The 12,988-nt window shown below is 42.4% G+C and overlaps 1 protein-coding gene and 1 pseudogene across 3 annotated transcripts in view; both read right to left on the minus strand.

Annotated features, from left to right (window-relative positions):
• snx19b (sorting nexin 19b) overlaps nt 1-12,988 on the minus strand; it is a 227,313-nt gene that overhangs the window by 37,740 nt on the left and 176,585 nt on the right. The gene's annotated exons all lie outside the window — the stretch shown is intronic.
• On the minus strand, nt 986-1,310 carry LOC139276433 (ATP synthase-coupling factor 6, mitochondrial-like; annotated as a pseudogene).

Here is a 12,988-nt window from a genome sequence, read left to right on the forward strand (position 1 = left end):
GATGGAGGGAGGGAAGGAGAGGGGAGGGAGAGAGGAGGGAGGGAGAGAGGAGGGAGGGAGAGAGGAGGGAGGGAGGGAAGGAGAGAGGAGGGAGGGAGGGAAGGAGAGAGGAGGGAGGGAGGGAAGGAGAGAGGAGGGAGGGAGGGAAGGAGAGAGGGAGGGAAGAAGGCTGAACGGCCGGGCCCAAGACTTCGGGCTGCATTTACAGGTAGGTGGCGTCGGGTCTCGGGGGGGGGGTGGGAGGTCTCGGAGGTCCGGGGGGGGGGGGGGAAGAGTCGCGGAGGTCTGGGGGGGTGTCGTGGAGGTCCGGGGGAGGGGGGGGGGAGTCGCGGGGGGGGGGGGAGGATCGGGGGTCGGGTCGGGTGTGAGGAGCCTTATCCATGCAGCCCCAGTGAGGCGATTCGTCCAGGGCTGGGGGCTGCGTGCTTCGGTCCCCTCCCACAGTTTTGGGCGCCTGGAGCTACTGCACATGCGCGCCCACTGTAGCGCGCATGTGCAGAGGTCCCGGCACTGTTTTCAGCGCAGGGACCTGGCTCTGCCCCCCACAGCTCGTGCTGCGCCACGCCCAGCTCCAGAGGACCTGCAGGGAGCAGGAGAATAGGTAAGTTTTTTTTAGGCACACTTTGTGGCACGAAAAACGGGCGTCCAGGTCCGGGCTGCGCCATTTTAGGCGCAGCCCGAAACTTGGGCCCCTAGTAACTCAATAGCAGCAGTAAATTTCACATTATAATAAAACAATATTGCTGAAGAACTGGCAACAAAACATGAACAGATTATTCAGACCTATAAATGTGTTACTGAACTGAGCAAAGACCCAGTGAGGGACAGGAAAATCGGCTTCCTTCGATGGGGTATAGTTCCATAGGTGCTACGTGCTCTCATCCAAATGGCTCTTCTTTGTAGATGTTTTATAAAGTTACAATTTTATAGTGCCAGGAAACATCAATGAAGAACAGACCATCTCTTCCTTTCTGGAGACATTCACTCATTTGGTGACTTCATCAAATTTCGGATCCTCAAATTTGAAATCGGGGAATTTTAGGAGGTCTCTTCTCCCCGTAGCGTCGTTGCAGCTTGATCATCTCCTCATCCATGTTCTTCTGGTACTCTGCACCTGCATCAACAGGACCAGCCACCTTTGCGCTCTTAACGTCGTAGTCTCGGATCTTATCTACAAAGAGTTTTTGGACAGGGTTGAGGGTCTTGGTCTTGTTGAACACGAAGGCCAGGAACACGATGTTTCACCGGAGCTGAACAGAAAGTGCAGAGCACAGGAGGGTGGAGAACTGGAACAAGCGATGTAGCATCATGGTGGCGTGGCTGATGCCCATCACAGCAGCACCCAATTCTGTCTTCCATCTTCATCTGATGTCCATGCATGCCTACTTACAGCAGCGGTTACGGGTTAGCAATCTGGAACAGAAACTCTGAACAATTTTTCAACTAATTCAGTGGAGTGCAGATTGAATCTGTGACTATCATGGCTCAGCAATTTTAGATAATCTTACTGAGCCACCAGAGGAACCTAGGACATGGTTTAATATTGGGCTGACTGGTGGACTATGGAAACACTCAATGCACTTGTCTGTTTCATTCCATTTGAAGCAATTTAGGACTTTTTTGAGAGACCTGATAAGGCATTACATAAATGGCAAGTTCTTTTTTTTCTATCTGTAGATGGAGTACAGCAATAGATGGAGCTCTGTCTCATGTTGTTATCCCTCCCTTTCGTTCTGATTTCAGAATGAAGATAGTTTAGCCTATGATGATTTTCAAAATCTCTGCCATCCAATGAAACCTTTGGTAACATCATTTCAGAGATGGTGTCAGACTTGCAATGTTTCTACTGAAAGTATCTCGTTATTATAGTAAACAGGATAAGAAAGTTATAAGAAAGAAGGAATTGAAAATGTTATAAAAACAAAAGTACCTAAATCTAATTTTTATAACATGGCTGCCAAAGTATAAAGATCAACCTTGCTTAATGAAAAATTATTATTTTAAAAGTTCAGCAACATCAGAATTGAAAATAAAATTAATTGCAATTCAATTACTCGTAAATTCTGATGGTGGTTGAAAAGGATGCTTACTGACACACAATAAAGTGATTAAAATTTCAACATAGCTTATGACTTAGTGAATAAATGTTAACATTAATTAAACCAGGGCTTTAGGGTTAGTTTCTGACAGCTAAAATAATTTATTGCCCATTTTTTTCTTTGATTGATGACTTCCTCTATAAATTAATAAAACCACAAAGGCAATAAGTCTAACTGTACTGACCACAAATGTTAGGCAACATGATTGAAACACTTCAACACTTGCTGCTTACTTTGGCTGCAGGATGTCAAATTGACATGGGCTATCCATATAACTATTAATTCCTATTGTACATCCATCACCAGCTCCATTAATTGGTTTGTACTCTGCATAAATATAATTATATCTTCAACAAAGGTCAGAGATGGGTTAAATGCATATTTTCCTGTAAACAAGGTTATTTACTGAAATGCTATTGCTTGTTCATATTTGGCACTGAAAAGCTTTCGTCTTTGCAGGCTATGCCTTTGGGCTGGTTTTACAGTGAATTTTAGAAAGAGAAAAATCAATGATCGATTCAATAAAAACAAGATTGTTGAAAGGAAATAGTAAAAAAAAATCAATGTCTCTTTTGAAGTTACAGACCTCAGCCTGTGAGAATGAAATTCACTGCCAAATAAAATCAGGCATATCTATTTTGACAATAATAGAGAAAATTGTCCCATAATTAACATTATGGACTCATGTCTTGCCAGTAAAAAGACTTGCACGTTTTTTCTAACCATTTACATCTCCATAACTGTTAATCTTCTTAAGTAATAGAAAGCTCTGGGTAGAAGTCCATTAACCTTTTCACTGCACAGATTGTTTGTTGTCAGACAAGTAGATATTGTGAAATTCATTCACGACAAAACCAATCCCACAAGCACAAATGTTAACACAACCTAACACTATTTCCCTTGCATCACACAATGGCCTCCTGGCAAAACAGTTATAAAAACTTCTAATTTTGAAGAATACAGATTCAACCTCTGCAGCAGAAAATTCCACGATGCCATGGCCAAAACCAACTTACCTCTCTCAGAGATCCTCTGCGAACATTAGTACCATGCTGTATCTCACAGTTATCCAACACTGAGGAGCAACTTTAAAAATAACCAAAACAGACTCCATGGCTAAATGCACAATGTTAAGAAAGACCTGGATGGTCCCAGGTTTTAAAATTGTTCTGTGCTGAGTTCACTGAAGTATTTAGGTTGGTGGCATCATCCTGCCAGTTCTGCCTCGTTTAATGATGGTTGCAAGAAGCATTCGTCTCAACTTCCAGAGGTAATTTCTATTCTAAACAAAGGAGAGAGATCCAACATACCTGGGCACTGTCCCAAATTCCACCCCTGCCATCTAGTGTCCTGGGTGTGCCCAAAACATCACGGATTTTCAGGGCCCAAATCTTTTAAATCACCGAATGTTACACTTCAAATAGGTGATGACTATTTGCACTGCCCATTGATGGCACATTCGTTTCTAACTGTGCTTCCAATGTTTATTTGCTGTTCTCATAATGTGAATTGAGTACTAGGTAGCTAAGAACTCATGCTAAGAGTGGAAGCAAGTCTTCCTCGATCCCGAAGGACTGCCTATGATTAGTTGTGCAGGAAGGAGGGTCAAATATGCCCCACCTATATGTTTCCAAAAAAGCAAAAAATATAAGTGGCTATAATCATGCAGCTTTATCTTGTTTTTACTAACAACCAAACCTTCAAACGGCAACTTAAAAATTGTTTTGTGTCCTAACTGAGTTATGTCTAAGATCCAGCCCACAAGCCAAAGGTAGCCTTTGAGTTTCTTTGATCCAGCCTTGTGAAGCTTCTGCCAATTCCCTTCTTCTCTATGCTTGTGTGCAAAGCTGACTTCAAAACTTTCAAATGGTTTAAAGAAAGAAAAACATAGAAAGAGAGCAAGACATACAATTGGTAATTCTGGACTACTGCATTTCTAGAGGGAACTATGTTTACACCTGGAGTGCAGATTGGAATTGCAGTGCTCCAGATATTCATTCCCTATGAGCGCAGGTCTCCACTGAGATCGCGGGATCACTGAATTATCAATACAGTGACAAAGACAGAAATTATGTGAGGCTTGTATTCCCTGAGTATAGAAGATTAAGGGGTGATCTAATTTAGGTGCTTAAGATGATTAAAGGATTTGATAGGGTAGATAGAAATAAATTATTTTCTCTGGTGGGAGAGTCCAGAACAAGGGGGAATAACTTTACAATTGGAGCCACACCTTTCAGAGGTGATGCTGGGAAGCACTTCTTCACACAAAGGGTAGTGGATATCTGGAACTCTCTCAAAAAGCTGGTGAGGCTAGGTCAATTGAAAATTTCAAAACTGTTTTGTTAGGCAAGGGTATTAAGGGTTACGGAAGTAAGGTGGATAGATGGAGTTAAGATACAGATCAGCTATGATCTAACTGAATGGCAGAACAGGCTCGAGGGGCTGAATGGCCTACTCCTATTCCTATGTTCCAATGCAGACTAGGAGACATGCAGAAGACTCACACAAAAGAAGAAAAAGACAATGAGTCATAGATAAACAGAGCAGAGATACGAGATGACAAAAGAAAGTGTGAAAGAAAGCATGAGACATAAAGGGTCCAAATTTACCCAGGCGTGCTCCATTTTTTTTGGAGCAACTTGATTTTTCTGGAGAATCTTAAAAATCCCCATTCTGCACATTGAATTTGCGCTAGTGTAAGTGAGTTAGTTAGGATTTTTTTTTGTTTCGTTTTTTTTCCAAAAGGGGGCGTTACCAGCCACCTACGTCTGCTTTGGCTATTTAAGCCAGTTTGGACAGCTAATAGTTACTGCAAACTAACTAAGGCCAGCGTATATGGCCACTTGTGGAGAGTTAAAAAATCAGCGCAGGTAGGTACTGAATGACTTGACTAAAGAATCTGTATAGGATCAAACAGCTATACAGGACATGACAAACTTCGCAAAGTTAATGTACTATACAACAGAAGCATTCATGGAAGCTTAACTACAAAAATAAAAGTAGTAAAGAGACAAAACATATTTACATAATTTTTTCAAAATATCCAAATAAAAACAGTTATCACTCCACCGCCCCATCAAAACTCCCCTCCCCATCAAAACACTCTTCCCTGCCCCCATCAAAACTCCCACCCCCCCCATCAAAACTTCCCCCCCACCCCATCAAAACACTCTTTCCCCTCCCCCGATTAAAACTCTTCCCATCATATCAAAACTCCCCCCCACCATATCAAAACTCCCCCATCAAAGCACTTCCCCCCCCCCAATCAAAACACTCTCCCCCTCGATCAAAACACCTCCCCCTCGATCAAAACACTTCCCCCCCATCAAAACTTCCCACCCCCCATCAAAACATTTCCCCCTCCCGATCAAAACTCTCCTACTCCTCCGCCCCCCACACCCCCCGCCCCCAATCAAAACTCTCCTCACGAAACAAAGCACAACCATCAATAAATAAAAAACAAAACTCAAGTCCTACCTCGGCCCGGGAGGCCACTCAGCCGGGGATAGGTGCGGGACTCTCTCTATGGCATGTATAGGGGCAGGACATCGGGTTCCACGCTGCAGAGGAGCTACTGCGCATGCGTGAAACCTCCAGTGCGCATGCATTGAGCTGCTGGCACTCTTTTGAGCGCAGGGCCCTAGCTCCGCCCCCTAACTGAATTACCACGCCGTGCCAAGCCATGAGAGAGGCCACAGAGCGGCCAGAATGCTGGGACAACTTTTTGCCGCCGTTTTTATCCTAGAAAGTCGGCGCACCGCGGGTGAGTGCGCCAAAAATCAGCAGGGGCTAAATTTGAGCTCAAAGAGTGGAAAATAAATAGGAAGCAAGGGCAAGATAAAATTAGAGAATGAGAGACAACCATGAGATAGATGTAAGAGAGACCCAAATTTTTGACTGTGGGTACCACCACGGAAATCGACTGAAAGTGAAAAAGGAATTGGTTAGTGTCATCCATTTGTGCTATGTCCAAATTTAAACTTTACATAAAGTCATCTAACTTCCTGTGTAATAAATGCACTGTCCAGAGCTTACAAGGCGAGCAATCTTCCCTATCAGTGTAAACAGCAAGCCGCTCTACCTAATTTTTCATCTGGTGATTGCATATTTTAATTAGTATCTGCAGGTTTTCAATTCCACTGTTGCACCCAGCACTGTCTCTCAGAATTTCCAACCCTCAGAATGCCTTTTCCAGTCCTCTCATAACCCAGGACTTTCCCCAGTGCTGGCATATATCCAATGGCCCTCCTTCACTTGAGACATTGGTATTCCCACTTCCGTACTCCTAACCATCAGTATAGACCCTCCAATGCTCCTACGCCTTCCAACCTCCCCTCCTATTATCCCAAATTTGTACACACTTCCAATACTCCCACACTACATGACGCCTTTTTCCTTAAACCTAAGTCCATCCTTAAAATACCACAAATCCACACAGACCCGTTAACTCTCTAGTGCTGTGCCACATAGCTTCGACCTCTCTGCAGCCTGGAACAATTTCCCTACCATCTTCCTCTGTATCCTGGATTTTTATTTTAAAAATGGAGATAAAATGAACTACCATGTTAAACTAACCTTTAATAGTAATTAAGGCCATTGATGTAGTTTTCACACAGCATGCACACAAACATTGATGTCAAGTCCCAAAACATCACTAACAATCCTACAATGCTTTGCAATAAAAACATGATTGATTGAATCAATATAAATGAGTGCTTCTTATAATATATTGCAGGTATTCGACCGGGTTTTCGTCGCGATTTGACCCTCCGTGACGAAAATCCGGTCAGCGGGATCCTCAGGTACGTTTTTGCAGCGGTGCTTTCACGTACCACCGGGGAGAGGTGCGCCGACATGCAACGACACAGATTGCATTTGCATCGTACTTTCGGCACTCTCCGGACCCATACGCCACGTCCAGAATAGCAACAGCTCAAACCTATTGGTGCAGCCCTGCCAGCAGCAGTAAGTATGAAAACCTGCAAAAAAGGTAAGTTAAAGTTTTTATTTTTAAATTATTTTTCAGCGATTTAGTAGCTAAAGGTTTTGTGAATGTTTTTTGGAAGTTTCTTTTTGTTTTTCACCCCTCCCAAGGCCTCTCTCGCTGAGTTCCCAGCCCTGGACTAAAGTTGCCAAAACTCGCGGTTTGCACTGCGAATCCTCGTGCAACGCCTCCTTTACCTTGGCGCAGGCGTAAAGGTCGCAAGTGTGGCCTAAAAATGGTAGCGCAGTAAAACGGTAATTTTGGCGTAAAACTACCGCTTTCGCCGAAAAACTAAAATCTAGCCCTATATATCATAAACTAATTCAGAGTGTGCAATGTCACGATATATCTGCTAGTAAATACTCATTTTCAAAGCTAAATTGAAAACTCTTGTTTCATGACTTAAAGCATAATGGTAAATTTGAGGATCTTTATGTACATTTCATTTTTTTAATATACTGAATTGGCAGTTATTCACATGTAGCACACCCGACAAATACAAACTGAACAAGCCAAAGGAAGACTGGCACTTGGAAATCCTCGGTCCAGCTTTTGAAGCGTTTAATTAACCATTAATGTTGAACTGGGAGATTTTCCTGACCTCTGTAGCTATATCCACAACCAGTCAGACACATACATTGAGTAAATTGATATAAACAGCACACTATTGACTAGTTTCAACTTACTCTTTAAGCCTCCACATCTTCCTTTGTTCAAAATTATAATTTAGTTCCAGTGAAAGAATAAGCATGTCATGCCATTATTGCAGAACAAGTCCTCTCCTTTTGGGATGATACTACCTTGATTTTGCAGGGACCTTGACTATCATTGGATTACATTCACAATTAATCATTTAGGTTGGTGTTATTGGTTTCTGCTGCTCTGTTTATAGCTCAAACCAATTGTTAAACAAAACCACCTATATACATCTCCGAGTGCTCTCATTTGAAATAGTTCTGCACAGTGCAGAATATTAATGCTCTGAAATATCATAGTTTCATCAGTCAAATAAAGCCAAGTGCTAAGGATTTTAGCAAGAAGTGCAGTTCTGCAGTGTTAATGATAGCTACACCATTGTAATACTGAGTATTGAATTTTTTGTATCAAAACTCAACTTCCTCAAGTCTTCTCAATTCCAAACATGCCTGATGCCTGTATCTAGACACTGATTAGCAATAAAATTTGACTTGGAGACTATGCAAGTTACAACTTTTGTACTTTTTTCCTAAAAATAACACGTCATTTAATTTTAAAAAAAATACTTGTAACATAAAGTGAAGTTTCAAAATGCCCATGTGACATTAAATGACCTGTGAGCCTGTTCAGACAGCATCAGTATCTCCAAATGACATGCACCAGCTGAGTTTACTGCAATATCATCCAGGTTAATACTGACTGAATCGCATGTTCCATTCACTGGTATTGAGGGAACTGTTAAATTGTTGAACATGTCACATGTCAAATGGGCCGATGGCTGTAAGTAATTTATGAGGAAAGACTGGTTTCCCCTGAAGATAAGCTAGATTCTCATGTCTGCTTTAAAGATGACTTCACGTCTGCAGTGGGAAAGGTCGGGGTTATCTGCTTTGCACCTGCAATCAGCTCTGTCCAAGAAACAAAGTTAATGTTAGAACAACAGGGCTGAACTCCTGCTTGCCTGTCGTAGCTTCGGTGAAAGAACCACTGCATCCTCAGTGAAAAGGTGGAAGCATCCTCAGTGAAAAGGTGTAAACATCATTTTTCCAGTTTTTTTTAGCCTTCTGCTTAAGTCACAGTGGATGATCAGAAGGATTCCAGTGGAAATTCACCCCCAACAGCTTTTCCCTAATTTAAGTCATTACTTGAACATTCCCAATCAATATCATCAGTCTGAAAAGGAGAGATTTGTTCCATGACCTTTTTAAGGCTAAGACAGTTAGATTTTAACCCAAGGCTCCAATGGGGGGGTGAAGTGGGTGGCGACTCGAACAGCATGCACATCCCTGATTTTAACTCCCAGGCCTCATTTTATTGTTCCCTCACGGACATCTGCCCGAAGTCGGCGGGGTTGACGTGATGCCGGCGGGCAAGAATGGGAAATCGGAAGGCTGCAGGGCGCTGCTGGAGATTTAAGGATCATTCCCCGGCAATGTGTGAGCAAAGGGAGGGAGGCGGGAACGATCACGATCAGTAGTGGGAGAGGCCCGGAGCAGCGAAAATCGAAAACCGGAGGATCACTCCGACTCCTCCTAGCCTACAAGGAACCTTAAAAATAAGGTTTTAAAGACTTAGCTGGGCCTCTTCTGTCTACGATCCTGCCTGCTACCAGTTAGTTGACCCAGAGTTAAAATGGTGTCACTGGTGCAATTACATCATCGGACCACAACTTTGCTTTTGTAATTAAGCCCCCACTTATCTGGGTTGGGTGGCTGACCCAAAGCCAGATAATCGGCAGTTAAATTGGTGAGCATTGTGAACGGGTCAGGACTGGTGTGGGGTGCCCGAAGAGCCTATTTTAATCCCCACCCACCAGTTAACAATGGGGTTCGTCATTCAACTTCAATTTGCTTCTTAATTTAGTATGAAAACTGATAGTACTGTTATAATATTACAAAAATTTATGTTTTCCACCATTATGGTCTCGTCAGTACCTAATTTTTTATTATTCGTTCCGGTAAGACCAACATTTATTGCCCATCCCTAATTGCCCTTGAGAAGGTCGTGGTGAGCCGCCTTCTTGAACCGCAGCAGTCCTTGTGGTGAAGGAACTCCCACAGTGCTGTTAGGAGGGAGTTCCAGGATTTTGACCCGGCAACGATGAAGGAATGGCGATATATTTCCAAGTCAGGATGGTTTGTGACTGGGACAGGAACTTGGAGATGATGGCGCCTACTTCCATTGTCCTTCTAGGTGGTAGATATTTCATAACTCGCAACAAAAATATATCCCAATGAGAAGGAAAGACTGTAAGAGAAGGGATAACCACCCATGGTTAACTAAGGAAATAAGCAATGGTATCAATTTGAAAACAAGAGCATACAATGTGGCCAAGACTGGCAAACTTTTAAAAGCCAACAAAGAATGACTAAAAAAATAATAAAGAGAGGGAAGGTAGATTATGAAAGTAAACTAGTTCAAAATATAAAAAGATAGTAAGAGTTTCTACAGGTACATAAAAAGGAAAAGAGTGGCTAAAGTAAATATTGGTCCCCTAGAGGATGATGCTGGGGAATTAATAATGGGGAACAGGGAAATGGCAGAGACGTTGAACAAATATTTTGTATTGGTCTTCATGGTAGAAGGTACTAAAAACATCCCAATAGTGGATAATCAAGCGGCTATAGGGAGGGAGGAACTTAATACAATCACTATCACTGAAGAAGTAGTACTCGGTAAACTAATGGGACTAAAGGCGGATAAGTCCCCTGGACCTGATGGCTTACAACCTAGGGTCTAAAAGAAATGGCTGCAGAGATAGTGGATGCATTGGTTGTAATCCAGCAAAATTCCCTAGATTCTGGGGAAGTCCCAGCGGATTGGAAAACCGCAAATGTAATGCCCCTATTTAAAAAAGGAGGCAGACAGAAAGCAGGAAACTGTAGACCAGTTAGCCTAACTGCTGTCGTTGCGAAAATGCTGGAGTCCATTATTAAGAAAGCAGAGCTGGACATTTGGAAAAACATAATTCAATTAAGCAAAGAGAAAATGGTTTTATGAAAGGGAAATCATGTTTAACAAATTTACTGGAGTTCTTTGAGGATGTAATGAGCAGGGTGGATAATGGGGAACCAGTGGATGTGATGTATTTGGATTTCCAGAAGGCATTTGATAAGGTGCCACATAAAAGGTTACCGCACAAGATAAAAGTTCACGGGGATGGGGGAAATATATTAGCATGGACAGAGGATTGGCTAACTAACAGAAAATAGAGAGTCAGGATAAATGGGTCATTTTCTGATTGGCAAACAGTAACTAGTGGGGTGCCGCAGGGATCGGTGCTGGGGCCTCAACTATTTACAATCTATATTAATGACTTGGATGAAAGGACTGAGTGTAATGTAGCCAAGTTTGCTGATGATATAAAGATGGATGGGAAAGCAAGTTGTGAGGAGGACACAAAAAAATTTGCAAAGGGATATAGACAGGTTAAGTGAGTGGCAAAAATTTGGCATATGGAGTATAATGCAGGAAAATGTGAGGTTATCAATTTTGGCAAAAAAAATAGAAAATCAAATTAAAATTTAAAGAGAGAAATATTGCAAAGTGCTGCAGTACAGAGGGACCTGGGGGTCCTCGTCATGAAACACAAAAAGTTAGTATGCAGGTACAACAAGTAATCAGGAAGGCAAATGGAATGTTGGCCTTTATTGCAAGGGGATAGAATATAAAAGCAGAGAAGTCCTGCTACAATCCTACAGTGTATTGGTGAGACCACACCTAGAGTACTGCGTACAGTTTTGGTCTCCGTATTTAAGGAAGGATATACTTGCATTGGAGGCTGTTCAGAGAAGTTCACTCGGTTGATTCCAGAGATGAGGAGATTGACTTATGAAGATGGGTTGAGCCTATACACATTGGACTTCAGAAGAATGAGAGGTGATCTTATTGAAACATACAAGATAATGAGGGGGCTCGACAAGGTGGATGCAGAGAGGATATTTACACATAGGGGAAACTAAAACTGAGGGGGCACAGTTTCAGAATAAGGGCAGCCCATTTAAAACTGAGATGAGGAGGAATTTCTTCTTTCAGAGGGTTGTAAATCTGTAGAATTATTTGCCCCAGAGAGTTGTGGAGGCTAGGTCATTGAATACATTTAATGAGATAGACAGATTTTTGAGCGATAAGGAAATAAAGGGTAATGAGGAGCGGGCAGGGAAGTGGAGCTGAGTCCATGATCAGATCAGTCATGATCTTATTAAATGGCGGAACAGGCTCGAAGGGCAAAATGGCTGACTCTTGCTCCTATTTCTTATGTTCTTCTTATGTAGAGTCCGCGGGTTTGGGAGGTGCTGCCAATGAAGCCTTGGCGAGTTGCTGCAGTGCATCTTATAGATGGTGCACACTGCAGCCATTGTGCATCAGTGGAGGAGTGAATGTTGAAGGTGGTGGATGGGGTACCAATCAAGCGGGCTGCTTTGCCCTGGATGGTGTCGAGCTTCTTGAGTGTTGTTGGAGTTGCATTCATCCAGACAAGTGGAGAGTATTCCGTTACACTCCTGCCTTGTGCCTTGTAGATGGTGGAAAGGCTTTAGGGAGTCAGGAGGCGAGATACTCGCCACAGAATACACAGCCTCAGACCTGCTCTTGTTGCCACAGTATTTATGTGCCAGATTGTTGGCAGATGCCATCTTCATATCATCACAGGGCTTGTAATATTATTTTTTGCTCTTATGAAAGTGCAACCACACTACGAGATAGAATTTCCACATGGCTGTACTGCTCATCTCTCGTAACTTTAAAGAGTGTCTTGTTCCTCTAGGCCACATTTTAAACCTACATAAAGTTAATCAAAATGTTTAGACGGTGCAGACATTGTTGCATGTAACCACCCCTGCATAAGAATTGGAGTCTCAGCCAGGTAGCGTAGACAAGACTGACACTGTAGCAACTGGTCTGTAGAAATGCAATGTAAGACAATAGTAGTACCTGTAAAGCATAAACCTTCAATGTAATAGAATTACAAATGTTGGGGAAAAAATCTAATCTCATACGCTTTGAAAGATTTCATATGCTAAAGTTGTTTAAAAATACCAAAATCAAAATGCGTGGTGAATATTTTTTTCACATTGCCTACTTTGCTTTATCATTATAAAATACAGGAAGAGACAGATTTTGTTGGGGTTTGCAGGGTGGTGAAAAGGATACTGCAATATACAAAAGCAAAATACTGCTCCACTGCCATGGGATCGTTTACGTCCACTTG

Source organism: Pristiophorus japonicus, chromosome 11 (assembly GCF_044704955.1).
Source record: "Pristiophorus japonicus isolate sPriJap1 chromosome 11, sPriJap1.hap1, whole genome shotgun sequence".
In the NCBI taxonomy this organism is placed as follows: domain Eukaryota; kingdom Metazoa; phylum Chordata; class Chondrichthyes; family Pristiophoridae; genus Pristiophorus; species Pristiophorus japonicus.